The sequence below is a fragment of the Alligator sinensis genome, unplaced genomic scaffold (genome assembly GCF_000455745.1).
Source record: "Alligator sinensis unplaced genomic scaffold, ASM45574v1 scaffold334_1, whole genome shotgun sequence".
Classification (NCBI taxonomy): Eukaryota; Metazoa; Chordata; order Crocodylia; family Alligatoridae; genus Alligator; species Alligator sinensis.
The window spans coordinates 988,879-1,007,451 of NW_005842572.1; the positions used below are offsets into that span (position 1 = coordinate 988,879).

The following is an 18,573-nucleotide window of genomic DNA, read 5'->3' on the forward strand; positions in this document are numbered from 1 at the left end:
AACCCAATGTGAACTGAGACAGAGAGCAGGGAGGATCAGGCAAAACCAAAGCTTGGAGTTGAAGCCACTGGTAGGGCAGAGCTGGGGTGGGGGTCAGAGGACAGCTTGCACAGCCCATTTAATGCAGCCCCTTTCAAGGACTTTGCTTTGGGAGGCTGCAGAGAGGCTTCGCAGCACCCGGCTGCAGCCTCCGCTCTGCACACAGCAGGCTGGACAACTGATACGCATCGCTGTTTCATTGCCCTCTCTTTCCTCCTTGCTCATGACAGTCCTGGCAGCGATGGGGAGGAAGGAGGACTCTGACTTGGGGATCCCAGCTCTGCCCCAGGCCTCCTCCCTGGCCCTCCTGCAATCCCCTGGATCTCAGTTACCACCTGTAAAAGAGGAGATCTCCTTTCCTCCAGCACAGCGCCAGCCAGGACAACATACCCTCCTTTCACTGAACCTGGCACATTTTCAGGACACTCGTTTATCCTGAATCAGGACAGGACATCCCAGACTGGAACATTTCTGTAGGTCCCAACTCCTGCAATATGCTCTCCCAAAAACCTGGAGCAGGGGGTCCCCACCAGCTCTGGTCATGAGGATGACGCACTGCAGACAGCAGGTACGCACTCCACAGCAGCGGGGGTAGACGTGCATTAGAGGGTCAGACGTGGATGCAGATTACTCTGAATTTGCTCATGCAAATAATTCAATGCCCCCAAGTCTGTGCAGCATTCGACAGCAATGCTTTAAATAACTTACTCTTGGGGATTGGCTTTCCTTCAGTGTCTAGCGATGGAAATCTCTGGGTTAAATGCCTCGGCAGCGGCAATCCTTCGCAGTCGAGGATGATTGGCTTCCGCTTTATCCATGGGTCCAAAGATGGCTGATGAGGCCGATCCGGGATCAACAGGCTCTGTTGCAACTCAGGCACGTGTTTCCGTGCGGGGTGGGTGGCTCCAGACTCTTGCTTCGGTCAGCGACACGCTGCTTCTGCCGCTCCTGCTTTTCCATCTCCGGTTGATGTCATGAGGTTTCAAAGTACCAAGATCCCTGCAGCAGACTTCCTCCGTCTGGTCCCAGGAGCTGATGTCGGTGCATGAAGCGCGTGCTACAGCATCATCGGCATACTGGAGCTTGCCGACGGACATCACGGCAGTCTTGGTTTTGGCTCTAGCCGTGGTCTAGCCAGATCACGGGGGGCTGCAGCACCAATGGATACAGGGTGTACAGTCCCTCTATGCAAAGCTAGCACCAAATATTTCAACCCCTGCCATTGCCTTTCCTTGGACGACTCAAAACGACCAGCCCCCTGCGCCCCTGGTCACTGGGAATTTGTCAGCTTCACAAAACACCCCTTAAACCCACATTCGAGTGCTCTGCTGCCTCCTCACAAGAACCCATGTGTATTTAGCTGCTGGAACAAAGCATTCAAGGAAAAAAAAGAAAGGATTTCTTTGGGTGATGTCTTTTATTGGACCTGTTATAGTTAGGAAAGAGTCAGACAAACTTTCAAAGGCAAGGCACTCCATCAGGTCACCCTAAGAAACCCTTGCATTTTGCATCATTCCTGAACCCTCACAGTTACAGCACGCTTTAACACTAGCAGGGGGAAAAAAATAAAAAAGGATTTTGAAAACCAGCACCCTTTTTTGGTGCCGTCTCCCCTTGTGCTTCAGGACAAGCTAAGCTACGTTGGCTTCCCTTGCCAGTTATACTAACACAACCAAATTACATTCTCCCACTGCTTTCCCCAGTCCAACCCAGCACGTTTAGACTGGTCGGGACGCTCCCCATTGCAGCCGGCACAGCGAGGCCACCCACTCTAGCAGCATCTCTCCAAATGCCTCCTAACTGAGACGAGGCTGCCAAGAAAAAGTGCCATGCCCTCCAGCCTTCTTCATCTGCATCTGGGCCCTTCAGCTTGTGGAGGAGACAGCCCAGAGTAGCCCTGGATAAAGAAGATGGCTCTGGGCCACACGCCTGCAGGGGCTTTGGGCCATCTGCTCCTCACCGCCAGCACAGAGCGGCCCCGAGGCGCCGGGCTTGGCTCTCAGGAGGGTGCCCAGCCTGGCTTCGGACCATCACGGGCACCCTCCCCAGCACCCGCCCGAGGAGGTGTTGGATGACTATTAGAAAGGACTGCGTCTCCTTCCCCTGAAGCATCCCTTGCTCTGCTGGTGACACCAAGGCACCCCGTAAATCAAAGCACCCCTCCACCCTCAACACAGCCAGCGCCGGCTGGAAGAACGAGTCCCACACCTTATCTAGACACCCCACAGCCTCCATCCTCCAGGGCCACTTTGCCCTGCAGGACAGACGTCTGTCTTGAATGCGAGTCCAGGATCCGAGCTGGGGTCAGCTGCAGGAAGTCAGGGCGGCATCTCCCAAAGCTGTCCTTCCAGAAGCCGGCCAACCCCCTCCGGTTGCAGCCCCCGGACAGCGGGTGCAACCCATTTCCCTCCTACAATGTTAAACCAACCTCTCTCAGCAGAGGGAAAACAACGCCATACGATCCTGCAGCCATCAGGAAGGAAACCAAAAGCCACCGGGTGCGATTTCTGTGGGACCACAAGGTCCCTGGCCTGCCCTGCGAGGAACAGCCTCCGTGCGTGGCTCTGGAGGCTGCCAAGGAAAGGAGGCAACGTTCATGCCGACTGCCCCAGGCGGATAAGCCACCCTGGATGGGCAGCATGGAGGCGAGGCATGGGCTTGTCTCTGCGGTCCCTGCACAGAGGCAGACCCCTCGTGTCCATCCAGCCCCAGTGACACCGGAGCGTGTCTGAGCAAGGGTGCACCCCTGCATCCGAGAGCCTCTTGCAAGGCTCAGACCTTCGCAACGAGCACAAAGCATCTCTCTTCCTGACCGGGGTCTGGGCACGGCCACGCGAGATCGTTGACAGCTCATTTTAACTCCACAGTCATAAATCCAGGAGACAACGGCGGCTTTTTGGGTATATTTCAAAGTTTGCCTAAACATTTCATATCACAAAGGACTAGCACTACAGCACCGTGAGCCGTCGCCACTCCGGGCTAGAATTAGGGGTGAAACAGGACATCAAGGACTGCAATGGCCTTGTAGAGACCCTCCCCAGATGGGTGACTTGACTTTCAAGTTCAGGTTAGAAACCCCTCCTGGCACGCAGGCTGTCCTTACATACCCCGCACACGGCACAGGAGGAATGTAGCTTTACAAGGCTGACGATCTGAGGCCATTTCACAGCATGGGAAAGTCACCGTGCCCATGCAGGGCATCCTCAAGCAATGGTGCTGCTCTTGGCGGGCCGACTCCTGAACCAGAAGCAGCGCAGGCCCTTCAGCCTGGCTAACTAGCAGTGCCAATTAGCCTACCCTGAGCTAATTAGCTGGCCCACGGAGCTGCATGGACAGAGCAGTGCAGCGTGCTTGAAGACAGGGCCTGAATGAATGCAGAGCGATCCCGTTAGCAAAGGACCATCCTCGTTCAACGCCACTCAGGCGACGCGGGCCGTGACCAAGCGGGAGGGAGTTTGGAGCTGGAGGAAACTGGAAGAATGACTGGTAAAAATCAGGCTTGGGGAAGTAACTGCTGGCATCGATTTGTTCAAGTGCTTTCTCTAGAAAATGGCCATTTATGAAAATGAGGCTCTCCCTGTGTTCTTCCTTTTGTGGCTGAAAAAAATGGAAGGAAAAAAAAAAACCATGGGAGAAGAGCCATTAAGAGGAGGTGAAAAGAAAACCAATAGAACTTTTAACTATATTTTTCGTTTTCAATTTTTTTTTTTTTTTAATGGAAGGCGTGGGGGCTGGCCGCGTGGAGAGAAACAGACCTGCTTTCCCAGAGTGCACCAGGTTTTTCTTTCCCCCCCCAAATAGGCAATTTCAGCAAAAGCACTTTTGCTAGTTAAAAAAAAAAAAAAAAAGTCTTCAGCTAGCTTTAGAATTAATGACAGTAGATAATTTATCACCCGACTGACGAGTCTGTTATGAAATCCTTCCAGCTGTTTTTCTCACGGGGTGTGGGAAACAATAAGAGGGCTTATTGCTGACTTTATCAAATAGAAGAGCAAAGCAGGGAGAAAGGATGGGTTCGTATCCTGTTTCCATTTTGCTACGTGAAGCTTTTTGCCCTGTGGCTTTAATCCCTGCCCCCTGGAAGAGAGTGACTGGAAATATTGGTCGGATGGATCGCTCGTTCTTGGAAAGCCTCTTGTGCGAATGCATCAGTTGGCCAAGCCCTCTCTTTCCATGATGTCTTGGCCATTAATTGGGAATTAAAAGTGACAGGCAATTTCCAAATTGGCCAAGATGGTGCTGCCTTGCAGACCTGGTGGCACATGGAGTTAGTTGCTCCTTCTACATCCCAGGACAAGGCGGCACCCACAAGGAGCCGAGTGCTTTGGTCCTCTTTAGCTTAGCAGACCTCATCTCCACTGAACAACTTCTGCCCCGGGTAGCTATGCTGGCAGAGCATGCAAAAAGTCACCCCCGTACTGGGCATGGCCAGCAGAGCTGCATCACCACTGATTTAACAGATGCAGCTGGGCAGACCAAGCCCAGATGTGCTTGGGAACTGGTGACTGGTAACAGGGCTCTTCTTCCAGCCAAAGCTGCCTCTCCACGGGGCCTTTCCAGCACCACCGGGCCAATGCAAAGTTTCTAGAGCAGAAATAAGCCTTTACTTCCAGACAGACCCACTCCAGGCATGAGAGAAGTTTTGCACAGACCAGCTGCTAAACTCAGCTCCCCACAGAAGAGCCGGCCAGGACGCGCCCCCAGGGACACGGGAACCCGCCCCACGGGGTGCCGCGCGCGCCTGATGTTAGGCGGGAACAGCCTAACATCAGGCTGTTCCCGCCAGTGTCTGGGGCTTCTTCTCTCCAACTCTTTCTACTTCTCTTGGAGAAGCCAGAAACCCAACCGAGCGGCATGGCACGTGCCCCCAATCCAGCCCTGTAACCACACTGCCAGTGAGAGTCAGACACCCCCAAGGACATGCACTAAGTGGCAACGTCTTGAGTCAAGGAGGGAGAATTTGACCCCGGACCAGTAAATGTTCATGTGGGCTTCTTACTGCACATGCTAGCTTCAGATAAGCGAACATCAGGTTTTCACCTGGGCAGGGAGAAGTTGGAGAGGGTGACACCAGAGAGTAACTTGTTCACCTGGCCAGGTGGAAAGGCCCCTTTCTCCTGCCCCAGCTCCGGGACAAAGCCCTGAACCAAGACTCGAGCAGTCATTCACAGCAAACATGCAAGGCTGCTGCTACTCCAGGACCCAATCCCACTGTCTCTCCGGCCCCAAAACGACCCTGCATTTCAGGGTTTCTGACATACGGCTGGAACAAATCTCCAAAATGCATTTCTGCCCAACCCAGGAGGGGACACCGACTTTGGGCAAGAACAACAAACGCCATCCACAGTAAGAGGATGCCCTTCACGGTGGTGCTAGCCAGCGCTAAAACTGGGAATGGAGGATTGTGCTCTGCCTACTGGCAGAGGCCTCGTTCAGAGTAGCCAGCCTATGTGGAAGGCAAGCTAAAACCATGAAGCCAAAGGCAGAGATTGCATGTCCACGGCACTGTCCACACACTGGTTGGCAGAGCAGAACGTAGGTAAGATCCTTGCATATGCCCTCCCTGCTCCCCAGCGGGGCACGAGAGCACGTGCTAACCCCAGACACGCAATTCACTCTCAAGGCACGTGCTGTGCCATCTACACGAGCAATGGGAACAGAAAACGAGACCGGCATCCCTTTGCTCAACAAAAACCACTGCAGAGACAGCAAGAGAACAAAAGTGATCCCACGTGCCTGGGCTCTTCGTACTGGGACCGCAGCAAGCAGAGATCACTCTGCACCAGATCCGGGACTGCTCTTCCTCTCAGCCCAAACTCGGTGCCCCCTCCCAGGTTGGGAAATGCATTTCAGAGATCATTGGAGCCTCATTTCAGAAACCCTGAAATGCAGGGTCATTTTGGGACCAGAGAGATGGTGGGATTGGTTCTTGGAGCAGAAGCAGCCTTATACGTTTGCTGCATCAATGATGGCTTGAGTCTCTCAGTTCAGGGATTTAATGCAGGAAGGTAATGGACTTGCAGGAAGAGGACCTCAGTTTAATTCCCAGCGGAGCAAGAGATCTTGTGGCTCATGGAGAAGCTCAGAGAAACAGCATGCGCTGTTTTACACCCAGATCCTTCAAGATGGGGAAGCACAAAGGAAGCCTCCATACTCGGGGCTAGAGGTCCCTTGCAACCCTGCAACAATGATCTAGATGTTGCACAAACTGGATTAAAGAGGAACTTTAGTTCCCACCATTGTGCAAAACCGCACCAGAGATGAGACCAGGAGAGAAGACGGAAAGGATTTGCCACCTGGAATACATGCCTGAGGCTGCTGCTCTGCCTGGATGGACGTTTCCTGCCGTCTCTTTGGACAGCTGGGAACAGACCGAGTCATAAGCCAAGCGCTGCAGTCAAAAAGCCTTGAGCATGATCGTTAGGGAGGCTGCCACAGGATTTGCTGGAGCGATGGCTCCCAGTTGAATTTCTGGGAGAACCAGTTTGGGTAATGCATGCACACCTCGAGGGGAGTGGGGAGCAGGCCCTGCCTGGCTTCGGAGACCCCGCTGCAGAGGAAGCCTGCTGCTTGGGGGTGCTCAGAGGACAGGCCCAGTCATGCCGTGCCTGTGGTACCATGCCCCACTGGGCAGCCATGCTACCTCCACCTTTCTTGCATCGGGTCCACGAGCTCATTCAATTCCTGCTCACCAGTAACTTGAACACACAGGGCACACAGTCCTGGCCTGACCCACAGCTGCCTAAAGCTAGCGGAAAGGCGCTCGTCGACTCCAACAGGCTTGGACTGAGCCACCTGTGCAGTTCCCAGGATAGACGTACCATTCCTCGGACCTCAGGTTTAAGCCCCTCCCCCCCGATGCCCCCGCCACCAGCCCCAGAATCAGGCCTCGGCCTCCTCACCTCCGATGCACCCGCCACCAGCCCCAGAATCACGCCTCGGCAATGCATCCCTTTCTAGTCACTTAACTCCCATTGCACCGGTAATAGTAGACAAGAGACCTGCAGACAGCAGGAGCATCCTCAGGTGACTATCAAACCGGTCCAAAGGTCTCAGCCAGCACCTCAGTTATGTTAGTTTGCCAGAACACAGCTAAAGGATTGCAAAACCACCCTTCATTTTTGGCCCTCTGTGTCCTTTCCAACAATGCCAAGCTCCAGAAGCAACATGCCTCCGGCCACAGGGCAAGCAAAGCAGATGCACACACCCAGCTGCACCCTGGCACAGCCCACCCGAAGCCAAACAACGTGCCCTGACCACGATCACAGAGGAAGCAACAGACCGCCAGCCTCACCCGGAAGGATGCCATGGTGAAGCGCTGCATGAAGAGCAAGGTGGAAGCAGGTGATAATCAAGGCACCGGCCCCTGTCCTCTGTAGTCTCTCTCCTGGGAACACGAGCATCTCCGATCAGCCACTGCAGGAGGCCCGAGAGGCAACTGAAGAGCCCATCCAGACATAATAGCATTATAGCACAGGGGAAGAGAGGGACGGGCACTCAGACCTCCGAGCCCCCATGTCCAGGGAGAAGGGAAGCTATGGAGAGCAGAAGCCGGAAGGGCTGAGGAACGATATGATTTTTTTTATTCCGCTGGGCTGGAGCAAAAGCAGCGCGACACGGCGGGGAAGGAAGCCAAGCTAGGATACCCCCGGCCCTGCCCTGCAGGAGGGAGGAAGCCACCATCAGATTACGGCAGCGGAAGGAAAAAGGTGAAACAATGTGCAGGGCAGGACGCGGCCAAACAGCCAACAGGTTAACCCTGTGCTTCAAGCAACCTCACCCACCGGTCCAAGCAGTTACTGCACCAGCAGCTGGGGAGGAAAAGAGCTGCTTGGGGACTGAAGGTATTAGACCAGAAATGGAAGCTTATCAGCCACCTTTGGCACCCGATGTGCTCTCAGGGGGCTCAGTTTCTGTATGAACCCACACTCAAAGGTGCTACACGCAAGCAGTGCTGACCCGTCACGGATGCATCTGTGCAGACAAGCGTGGGCATCGATGCCACGTGCAGGAGCAGACCACCGTTCAGAAGCAAGCACATCGTCTGCTCTCGCTGCAACAAACCAAGCCGCAGGCATGAACGACCCCCCCGAGGGTCCAAGTCCCTCTGTAGAGGGATTTCCCTCCCACCGCAAGTCAGTTCAGCACATAGGAAGCGTGCTGTAGATTCAGAGATGTTCGGGTCGGAAGGGACCTCAGTAGGTCACCGAGTCCGACCCCCTGCCCTGGGCAGGAAAGAGCGCTGGGGTCAGACGACCCAGCCAGGTGCATGTCCAGTCTCCTCTTGAAGACCCCCGGGGTAGGGGAGAGCACCACCTCCCTTGGAGCCCCTTCCAGATTCTGGCAACCCTCACCGTAAAGAAGGTCTTTCTAACATCCAACCTAAATCTGCTCTCCATCAATTTGTGGCCTTTGTTCCTAGTTACTCCAGGGGTGCCCTAGTAAACAGAGCATCTCCTATTCCCTGCTGCCCCCCACAATTAATTTGTAGGCAGCCACAAGATCACCTCTCAGCCTCCTCTTGGGAAGGCTGAAGAGATCCAGGGCCCTGAGTCTTTCCTCGTAGGGCCTTGCTTGCAGGCCCCTGACCGTACGAGGGGCCTCCTCTGGACTCTCTCGAGATTCTCCACGTCCGTCTTGAAGTGCGGGCCCCTAAACTGGACGCAGTTCTCCAACTGACCAGTGCCCGTCTTGAAGTGCGGGCCCCAAAACTGGACGCAGTTCTCCAACTGACCAGTGCCGCATAGCGGGGAAGCATCGCCTCCCTGGACCTGTTTGTCATGCATCTGCTAATGCACGATAAAGTGCGGTTAGCCTTGCTGATCACTTCGTTACTTTGACGACTCGTGTTCATCTTGGAGTCAGCTATGACTCCAAGATCCCTTTCCACTGCTGAGAAGGGCATCCCCCAGCCTGGGAGTGTGTTGGTAGGTCTTTTTGCCCAGGTGCAGCACTTTGCACTTGTCCTTGTTGAACTGCATCCTATTTCGTGCTGCCCATTTTTCCAGATTCACCTGGATCTGTTCCCTACCCTTTGGTGTGTTAACTTTACCCCATAATTTGGTATCATCTGCAAACTTGAACAGGGTGCTCTCCACACCCTCGTCCAAGTCACTGATGAAGACATTGAATGGCACCAGTGCAAGGACAGAGCCTGGCGGGACTCCACCGCACACATCTTTCCAGGCCGATACCGACCCGTCCACCACCGCTCTCTGGGTGCGACCCCTAAGCCAGTTTGCAAACCCACCTGACTGCGTAATCATCTACATCACAGCCGCTCAGCTTATTTATGAGAACAGCACGCAATACCGTATCAAAGGCCTTCTTGAAGTCCAGGTAGATGACATCTACCTCGACTCCTGCGTCTAAGCAGCGTGTGACCCGGTCGTAAAAAGAAACAAGGTTAGTCAGGCAGGATCTACCTGCAATGAACCCATGCTGATTTCCTTTCTACCTGCAATGAACCCATGCTGATTTCCTTTCAGCATTATTTCCTCCGCTGGGCTCCCACAAGTGCGATCCTTAATATTTTTTCCAGAGTTTTCCCGAGGATAGAGAGGAGACTAACTGGCCTGTAGTTTCCCAGTTCCTCCCTCCTCCCCTTGTTGAAAATAGGGACCACACTGGTCCTTTTCCAGTCCTCCGGGACCTGACCTGAGCACCGTGAGTGCTCGAACAGCCGTGCCAGCGGCTCTGCTATGACACTGGCCAATTCTTTTAGCACCTGTGGGTGCAGTTCATTCGGGCCTGTTGATTTGAACACATCCAGTCCCTCCAAGTGCCCTTCACCAAGTCTGCGCTAACAGGTGGTGGGCTGGTGTCCCTCCTGTGCCTGTCTATGATCCAACTGGGAGATTTCTCTCGGTCTGTGTCCAGGAATACAGATGCAAAGAACTCACTGAAGAGCTCAGCTTTGCCCCCCACTCTGTCACCAATTGTCCTAGCCTATCCCGCAGGGTCCTATGCTATCCCACACCTTCCTTTTGCTCCCTATATACCTGAAGGACTTCTTGTTGTCCTTAATTTTTGTCACCAGCCTAAGTGCTAATCCTGCTTTGGCCTTTCTGAGTCCCTGCGAGTGCAAGCCGGGGAGGTGTACTCCTCCTTGGTAGCCAGCTACCCCCCGTTTCCACAGCCTGTATCCCTCTTTCTTAGTCCTTAGGCTTTCCTGGACTTTGGAGCTTCTTAGCCCCTTTGCCCCTTTTTCTGTGCACTGGGATTGTCTCCCTCCACGCCGGTAGGATCGCTCCCTTGAGGAACGACCACCCTTCCTGGACCCCCATTTCGCCAATGCTCTTGAGCTTTAACACTGCACTAACTAGCCCGTACCAGCTTGGCAAGGAAAGGATCAAAGCATGTGTGTGGGGCTTTGTTCTAGCTTCGTGGGGCGACAGCATGGCCAGCCAGGGCCTTGCGGGCCCGGTGAGGTGTAAGTAACCTCTGCAAAGCTCGTGGCTCTGCACTGGCGTCTGCCCACAAAGGGCCTCTGTGAAAGGGATGAGCTCAGCCCGCACGCAGCGGCTCTGCCCAGCATGAGCGGGGACTGTCGGCGATGCTCCAGCCAGCCCACGCTGCGAAGAGGGGAGCCTGGAGGGCAGAGCTCATCAGGAATGACCCAGAAACAAGAACATGGGATGGGAACAGAGGAAGGGAGGCATGCAGTTGGGGCGACAGGTCCCCGCGGATGTGGGACTCGCTTGCTTAAACCACAGCAGAGGTTTAAGCAAGGAAAACTGGCGGCAAGCTGGACATGACCAATGTGGGCTGCAAGAGCAGTCTTGCTGGGCCTGAGGGCCAGAGCATGGGAGCAGCTGACCCCACTGGAGTCCAGCTCTTGCTCCAAGACTTCTCCACAGAAAAGGAGCTCAGGACCAGAGCTGGCCCCCCGCTCCACCTCCTTCTGGTTTACACACATCCCATCCCAGGTCTCTGAGCCTAGGTGTGTTCAGGGCTCACTGCACACCCCCACACCAGGACACGTGGCAGTGGAAGAGATGGGCCCACTGGTTTTGTGCAGGCTCCAAAACCCAATTCCTCCTTCCAGAGCCAGCACAGGATGTGCGGTCTAGACAGGAGACCAGAAAAGCCTGCACACACCCCCTGCCTCAGCTCTCGCCCTTCCAGGGTTTGCACTGGCGAGTCGAGGAGCCAGGACTGCCCGCCTGGGCACAACCCCTCTCCTCTGATGTCCCAGAAGCGTGCCCTTCTCTTCCTCTTTCCTGTCCATGTTTCCTGTGTCTGTGCAAGCTCCCAGAGCCTCTAAAGCTCTGCCAGTTCTCAAGCATCGATACCTGATCTCTTCTCCCTGCTTGGGGGATCTTCAGACAGTCCAGCTCAGCAGGCTGCTTTCTCTGAGCCTCATCTGCACCAGGTCTGGATGATACCAGGTTTTAACGACTCTCCGGTGCTCCAGGTCTGGATAATACAAGACACAGGCCACCTGTCAGCATCTGGCTGTGCAGAACCGGGGGCCCCAGGCGATAGCGCATTGCTACCTCCCTGCTTCATAGGAGTGTTTGAGAGGAAAGGCTTCTCCTTTGCAGAGAAAGAGATGCTTTGGAAACAAGACGTCTAAAGACAAACCGAGTACCTCGTTCCACTAAACCGGAGTAAAGGGATGGTCTCTGCAGATTTAAATCAGTATTGTCCATGTAAGATTTCTCTCTGAGTCTGGATAAGGAAGTTTTCTCCCACTCACTCTCCCCAGCAAACCAAAACACTCCTGAGCAACAGAAAGCTCTGAAACACACCGCCTGAAAGGTATAGCACAACCTTTGCTGGTATAGCAAGACTGGCAGAGAATAAAAAGGTTGGCATGGTATTCCCTGGTAGCTCACGGTCTCGTCCAGGAATGACAGAGATGGGAGGTTACCCAACAAAAGGCTGCCGTCTCTCGGTACCTCCAGCCAGCATCTGGGGCTGGCGGCAGTGGCAGGCAATGGTATTTCCATTTCCCATTTCCCCGTGCACCACCTCCCCTAAACACATTGCAGGCACTCAGAGATCAGGCTCGGGAGGACGTCACCCCAAGTGACGTGGGCTCTTTATGATGCAAGCCCAGGACAGAATGGCTGCTGCTTCATTTGGGCACTTTTCCAAGGTCGAGAGATGGAGCGTCCTGGGAACAGGTGCCCGTCTGTGACAGCGACTCCATCGCATGGTCCGTCATCCCCAGTGTAATATACGGCACCGTTCATCTGGCCCTGAGCAAAAAAAGGGCAAGACCCTCGAGTCAGGAACCAGATGTAGCATTGGCACAGCCCAGTCCAAGTCCCCATTCTTCTGGCATCGGTCTGACCCTGAGCAAAAAAAGGGCAAGACCCTTGAGTCAGGAACCAGCTGTAGCATTGGCACAGCCCAGTCCAAGTCCCCAACCTGGGCTGTGGCCAACACCTCCAAGAGACTTAAACACCCTGGCACATGTTCCTGGTAGTTGCATGAACTCACACTGCCGTGTCTTAGATCCCTTTCCATCCTGTTAATTTAGCCAGGTTTTTATATATAAATAAGATAGATAGCTAGATAGCTAGATAGCTACATAGCTAGATAGATAGCAAGTCCATCTGCTCCCATGCTGGCCCACAGTATGTTATTAAATACACAGCTCAGTCAGGAGCAGCTTCCCTCCATGTCTTGGCTGCTTTTCTACTGGGATGGCAGGGGCACCAGAGGTCTCGCCGGCTCAGGCCGCACGTTGCGCAGACGCGACAGGAGGCAGGTGGGGACCCGCAGGGCAAACAAACCGAGCGCTCCTGGACCTCCCAGACTGAAAGCTGGAGACCTGCGATGCCTTTCCAAACCACCAGCCAAAGACCTCTGCCTGCTGAGGGTGGGTGCATGAAAGCCGGAAGACCATGACAGAAAGGCAGCAAAGCACCCCCCTCCCCTCACCATAGGAGCCTGGCAGGAGGCATCCCTTGCTCACAAGGCACCCTGATGCCCTACGAGGCTGGAGCTCCAGTACTATCGAGCAGTCTCCTCGGCCAGCCCACGGTGCAGGTTCCTGGGAGATCCAGGCTTCATTCGGTGCTCAGGGAATAAGCCAGCAAATTCTGGTTTCTTCTGATCCTCCACGTTCAGTGCAGGTCCCCCTTATTTCCCAGGAGCCCTCCAGGCTTTGCAATGCAAAGGGAATAAGTGGTTTTCTCCTGGGCTTCCTATAGCGTTCATCAGCTCAACATCAGAGGTGCTCGCAGATGCTGCTAAGTGCATTTCCACAGCTCCCCTGCAGCCAGGGAAGGAATCTGCATCCTTAGTGAAGGGCAAAACCTGCACAAGCATCCAGCATGGCTGGGTACCTCCAAGGCAGGGCTCCCATGTTCACAGACCACGGGCCTGGCTTTCCAGAGGCGATGGACCTGCTCGCCTCTCAGGGACTCCAGCTGCACAGATGCAAGAAGATGCAGCTGTGTGAGAGGGCCCGAGGTCACTTGGCCAGAGGCACGGGGCATGCCAGAGCAGACCAAACTCAGTGGGCCAGGTCTTTGGCTGCGCCAGGGCAGAAGACAGCCTTAAAGCTGGACATTATTATGGCACAGGAGGAAGCGTAAAGAAAAATGGGGACAGGGAGCAGCTAGAGGCTCATCCATTCCCCATGGGCTCAACACACTGGAGGGGACAAAGGCAATGCTTCCTGTTCAAACCTGCAAAAGGCACCTGTCCTAAACCGCTGCAGTTCTCACATGCTCCATGGCTGAGCTCCATTTCCGTCACCAGCAGGGCCTCTGACCCTCACACACCCCTGTACAAGCAGAGGGAAGCTCCTGGCCATGCAAAGGAAAGAAGATGGCTCGTCTTAACCCGAGAAGACCCAAACATCTCACCCCAGCAGCACCTGCCCCCGGGCAGATGTAGCCTCATGATTTCATCCTGCTATTTAGCTCCCATGCCTGCTGCTTTGAAACTTGCCCTTCCCTCTTGTTCTGCTCGCCAGGAGCCATCTTACCTAAAATGAGCTGCATTTGGGATCCGTCTTCCTCAGGAAAAGACGCGGCAGGTGATAGACAGTTCGGTGACCAAGGTGGCCTGAAAGAGTGAAAGCAGATATGAATTAGGGAGTAACAAGCCAACGGGCTAGGACAGCAGCGGGGCAGTTATGGGAGAAAGATGTCAGAACATGCAAGTACCCTTGAGAGAAGTATGGCAGCTCCTTCCTACCATGGCATTCAAGCCTCTGTATCACTAGCATGGCCATCCCTGCCCGCCTACAAGACAGACAGGCCGGAGCATGCAGGGGACATGGTTTTAATGTGCAAGGCATTCTCACTACCAGGGTCTGCAAAGCCAAAAAGGCTGGCAGGTGATTACGCCGATTAATGGCCTCATTTTCCGTCTGAGAGGCCATCGGAGCAGTGTCTCTCTCCAGTGAGCAGTTAATAAAGGAGATAATTCACAGTCAGGAGCCTGGATGCAGACATGCAAAAATCTCAGTAGATTACAAGATGCTAAGCGAGTCCTGGCTGCGGGGCTTTTAAACTGATGAGGCTTCCAGGCAGCGAGACCGCTCTGAAACATTGTAAGTGCTGGCCTCAGTCTAGGGAGGACGTACAAGCTTCCCTATGCATGCGGCACAGACCAGGCAGAAACTGCGTGGAGGCAGATTTGCTCTCATGCAGCTTTCCTGGGAGTTCACATAATGACCAGGAACAGGGGGTCAGTTCCCCCTTGGGGCTCCAAACCTCAGGGACCTTTGATGTGCCAGCTGGGGCATCACTTACCTGGGACCCCCTTCATCTCCGAAACGGTGCCATGACCCCCGTTGAAGTTAAGGGACGGACACCTTTGTGCTGGCCAAGTGACAGCCGAGACCTGGGACAGGTTCTGGTCAAGCTATACTCAATGCAGGAAGAAGGAATAACCACTGGTGATTAACCACTGTTATCATGATACCCAAGACCATTCCCCCTTGCACTTTACACGGTAGGAATAACACCTCTCTCTCCAGACCTTTTCTCCCGCTCTCCCTGGAAATGGGAAAGGCCACGCTCCAGGCTTGACGAAACTTTTGAAAAGAACTATTACAAACTTCACGCTCCTGCTTGACATCTCACCCTCGCTTCTGCCAAAAATCATTTTCCTTTTCCTCTTGCCCCAAGTTTTACACGCATCAGCTCTGTTTGCCATGACGGACTCAAGGCACTGCTAGGACTGGGATTTGCAAAAGCAATTGCCAGACCCGGGAGCACAAGCATGGACTTTCATGGGCGTCCTCAGACACCCCACTGGTCTGGAAAGGCCCGAGCTGTGTTGCCCATCTGCAGTAGAGCTATTACCAGGCAGGAGCATGTGGCGCTGCGCTGGGTTTGTAGGCGAGAGCGGTGGGATGAGTGCGTTCAGGAAGAGGTGGAGGAGGAAGGAAACAGGAAGCCAAGCCTCAGCACAGAAACACACCCCACATTTGAGTTCACTCTCCCAGTTAGACTGAGGGAGGGAGGCACTTCCCAGTGCTCTCTGCAGGGTTTGTCCTCTCCTGAGCTTGGGCACACCAGAAACCAAGGGCAACAAAAATGGTGAGGGGCTGGGGGACATGACTTGTGAGGAAAGACTAAGGGAACTGGACTTTAGTCTAGAGATGAGAAGCCTGTGGGGATTGAATAGCAGCCTTCACCTCCCTGCAGGGGGGCTGCAAAGAGGATGGAGCTGGGCTGTTCTCTGTGGGGGCAGATGGCAGGACAAGGAGCAAAGGGCTCAGGCTGCAGCAAGGGAGGCTGAGGTTGAATACTAGGAAAAACTCTCACTAGGAGGGTGGTGAAGCACTGGAACAGGTTACCCAGGGGGTGGTAGCATCTCCATCCTTGGAGGTTTTCAAAACTCAGGCAGACAAGCGATGATATAGTTGGGGCTGGTCTTGCTTGGAGCAAGTGGTTGGACTAGATAGACGTGACCTCCTGCGGTCCCTTCCAACACTCGTTTTCTAGGATTATAGGAAAGGAGGGCCGGAAGGGACCTCAGAAAGTCCTCTAGTCCAGTGCCCTGCTCAGGGCAGGATTGGTATCTCCAGCCAGGCAGGGGCCGGGCTGCAGCGTGGGGTCACTCAGCACAGGGGACCCGTGGGGCGGGCAGGCAGCAGGACTGGATGCTCTTCTCAGCATGGGCGGGGGTCACTCAGCACAGGGGACCCGTGGGGCAGGCAGGCAGCCCGTGAGGGGCAGCAGCAGGACTGGATGCTCTTCTCAGCATGGGTCCTGCTACAGGGAGAAAGGCACCACCTCCCTGACGGCCGTGGTCTTTTCTGCACCTCCTGCCGCTGCATTCAGCTTCACCCCCAAGCCCTTCCCCTCCCACCAGCAGCTGAAAGGTAAGTCACCGCAGTACTCTCCTACCAGCGTCAGAGTCCACTGGGTCTAGGGGATTTGCAATAGGATCAATACGCCTGCATTTCCCACCCCCACCTCCAAACCAAGGTACCAGCCAAGTCCTACAGCACGCACCACGCCAGGGACATGCGACGTGCTTTTGCAATATGTGGTGCCCTCCTGTGGCCAAAGCCTTCACCATTTGCTGCAGTCACTGCAAACAAGATGCCAAGCTTCAGGCCCATTTACCCAAATAACCTCGTTTGCCTATGTCCTTAGACCAACCCGGCTACAACCCACACCCCTTCCACCACTGCAGCTCTTCTTGGTGCTACATACTGAGGGGTAAAAGCAGACACTGCATTTGAGGCTGCGCTGATTGATCCAAGTCAAAACCAGCGAGCTGCATTGGTGGCTTATGGCCATTAATTTGAATTAGCCACGACTGTCCCATGAATGAGAGGTATCCAGGCTGTAGCCATATTGGTCTAGAGAAAAAAAAGCGATCAGGACTCATGGTAGAGGGGATCTCTTTTACTAAACCAACTAGATTTTTGCAAAAAAAAAAAAAACTCTCTCTCTCCAGGAAAGTGTCATTGATGATACTTCACAGGTACTTTGAGTGGGACAATGGGGATCCCAGGATAAAAAGCTTTGTCCTGGGAAAAATTCAACATCTGTTTCTACCCAAGCCAGCTGCAGGGAAGGAGCATCCTAGCTGGGCTGCCAAGCCACACCTTCAGCTGTTAAAGAGGGTACCAGTTGCCCACACATGTGTAACTGCCCCTTGAGCATCCAGCCTGTGCCCTGGGCGAGACCACAGGGGTCCTGGGGCTAAAACAGGAGGTGATGGATATTGTAGCCCATGGATCTCCATCAGGTCACATGCAGCTGCCTGGGACGGCAGGGACAGAGCTCAGCACCCCCGAAGCTCCCTCCCAGTCATGTGCGTCACTGCCAGGACACGAGCAGTCACGCACAACGGTGAGAGCTGAGGCTTGAAGCCAACCTCATGGCCGAGGGAACCAGGTCAGAAAACACAGCCGGGGCCAGGACAGCCTCACGCCTAGTCCTATGCAACTCACCTGGTGATTTGCAGAGACCCCCACTTTGCTGTGCCCAGCGCCCTCTGAAGCAAGGGCATCTGCTCAAGTCTGCCAAAGGGCTGTCAGGTGCCCAGATGACGAGCCCCTCGTGCTGAGCTCTAGCCTGCTGTTTGCTTTCCCGAACGCAGCGTGCTGGGCAAGAGCATGGGAGGAAACTGCGATGGAGGAAGTTCTCCAGGGTCTGGCGGCTGGCTTGGACTCAGGGCCTGGGAACGACAGATGAAGGGGCAGTTCCACCCGAGGACTTACCTGGCCTCGTCCTAGTCGAGTTAGGACTGCAGATCCCAGGCCTGGCATCTGCCTCTGCCGCCACCCCCTCCCAACTGCATTGCTCTTGGCTCTCGAACAGCAAACGTGGCGATCCTGGCACCAGGGACACCAGCGCCATACATACCACATAGGAGGTGCAACACACCACAGCCTACATCATCATGTCACCTCTGCGGGCCCTGGGCTGCAGATGCTCGGCCCCCCGCTGCACTGAGCTCCTTTCCTAATCAGGCCTCTCTGTAGCAAGAAACCTTTTTTTTTTTTTGCCCCTCCATATGGCAAAAGCCCCTTTTGCAGTATTTGCCACCTTCTGGGGATGCTCTCTTTTCTACCTTTTCTTCCTTCCTCCCTCTTCTTCTTCTATTATATTATTATTTTTATAGAATCTAAGGTGTACTTGTAATAAAAATATAGTTTGTAGATGCTTTTATGGGTATAAAGTAGTATTCTGCATCAGTATGCCCCCCCGCCATGTTTGGTCTATTTGTTGTATGTGCCATGGCATTTCACCCTTTTATGTTTTATAGTCTATGCTTTTTTAACTTTGTAACAAATATACTTTAAAGTTTAAAAGTAAGTTGTGCCATGTAACAATGTTATCAAGGGGGGAAATGGAACTGCGTCTTCTCTGTATTGAGCAGGTCCCTGACTGAATCTTGATTGCATAACACAGTAGCTAGCCAGGATAACAAGTTAACAAGCGACAATTAACACCTAGGACACCACAGACTAAGGAGAGGAAGGATCAATACAGAGCCAGGAACTCCCTGAAACATTGGGGTTCAAAGGTACAGAAGCCCCAGTTTGAACTAATCAACACTGAAGACCGACTCTTGGGACAGAATCCCCCCCCCCCCCCA

General features: G+C 54.1%; 1 long non-coding RNA gene across 4 annotated transcripts in view; it reads right to left on the minus strand.

Moving 5' to 3' along the window:
* Window positions 1-759: 759 nt before the first annotated feature.
* Window positions 760-18,573, minus strand: part of LOC112551708 — a 20,796-nt gene continuing 2,982 nt past the window's right edge. Inside the window, exons 2-7 of one of the 4 annotated variants that reach the window (XR_003096020.1) lie at window positions 17,423-17,649; window positions 16,677-16,825; window positions 14,760-14,871; window positions 13,988-14,067; window positions 9,497-12,245; window positions 8,822-9,464 (exon numbers count right to left, since the gene is read on the minus strand). This is a non-coding gene — a long non-coding RNA (uncharacterized LOC112551708). Of the gene's footprint in view, window positions 3,637-8,821; window positions 9,465-9,496; window positions 12,246-12,326; window positions 12,342-13,987; window positions 14,872-16,676; window positions 16,826-17,422; window positions 17,650-18,573 lie in introns of those variants that run through there. The other 3 variants (XR_003096021.1, XR_003096019.1, XR_003096022.1) reach the window with 3 other exon arrangements.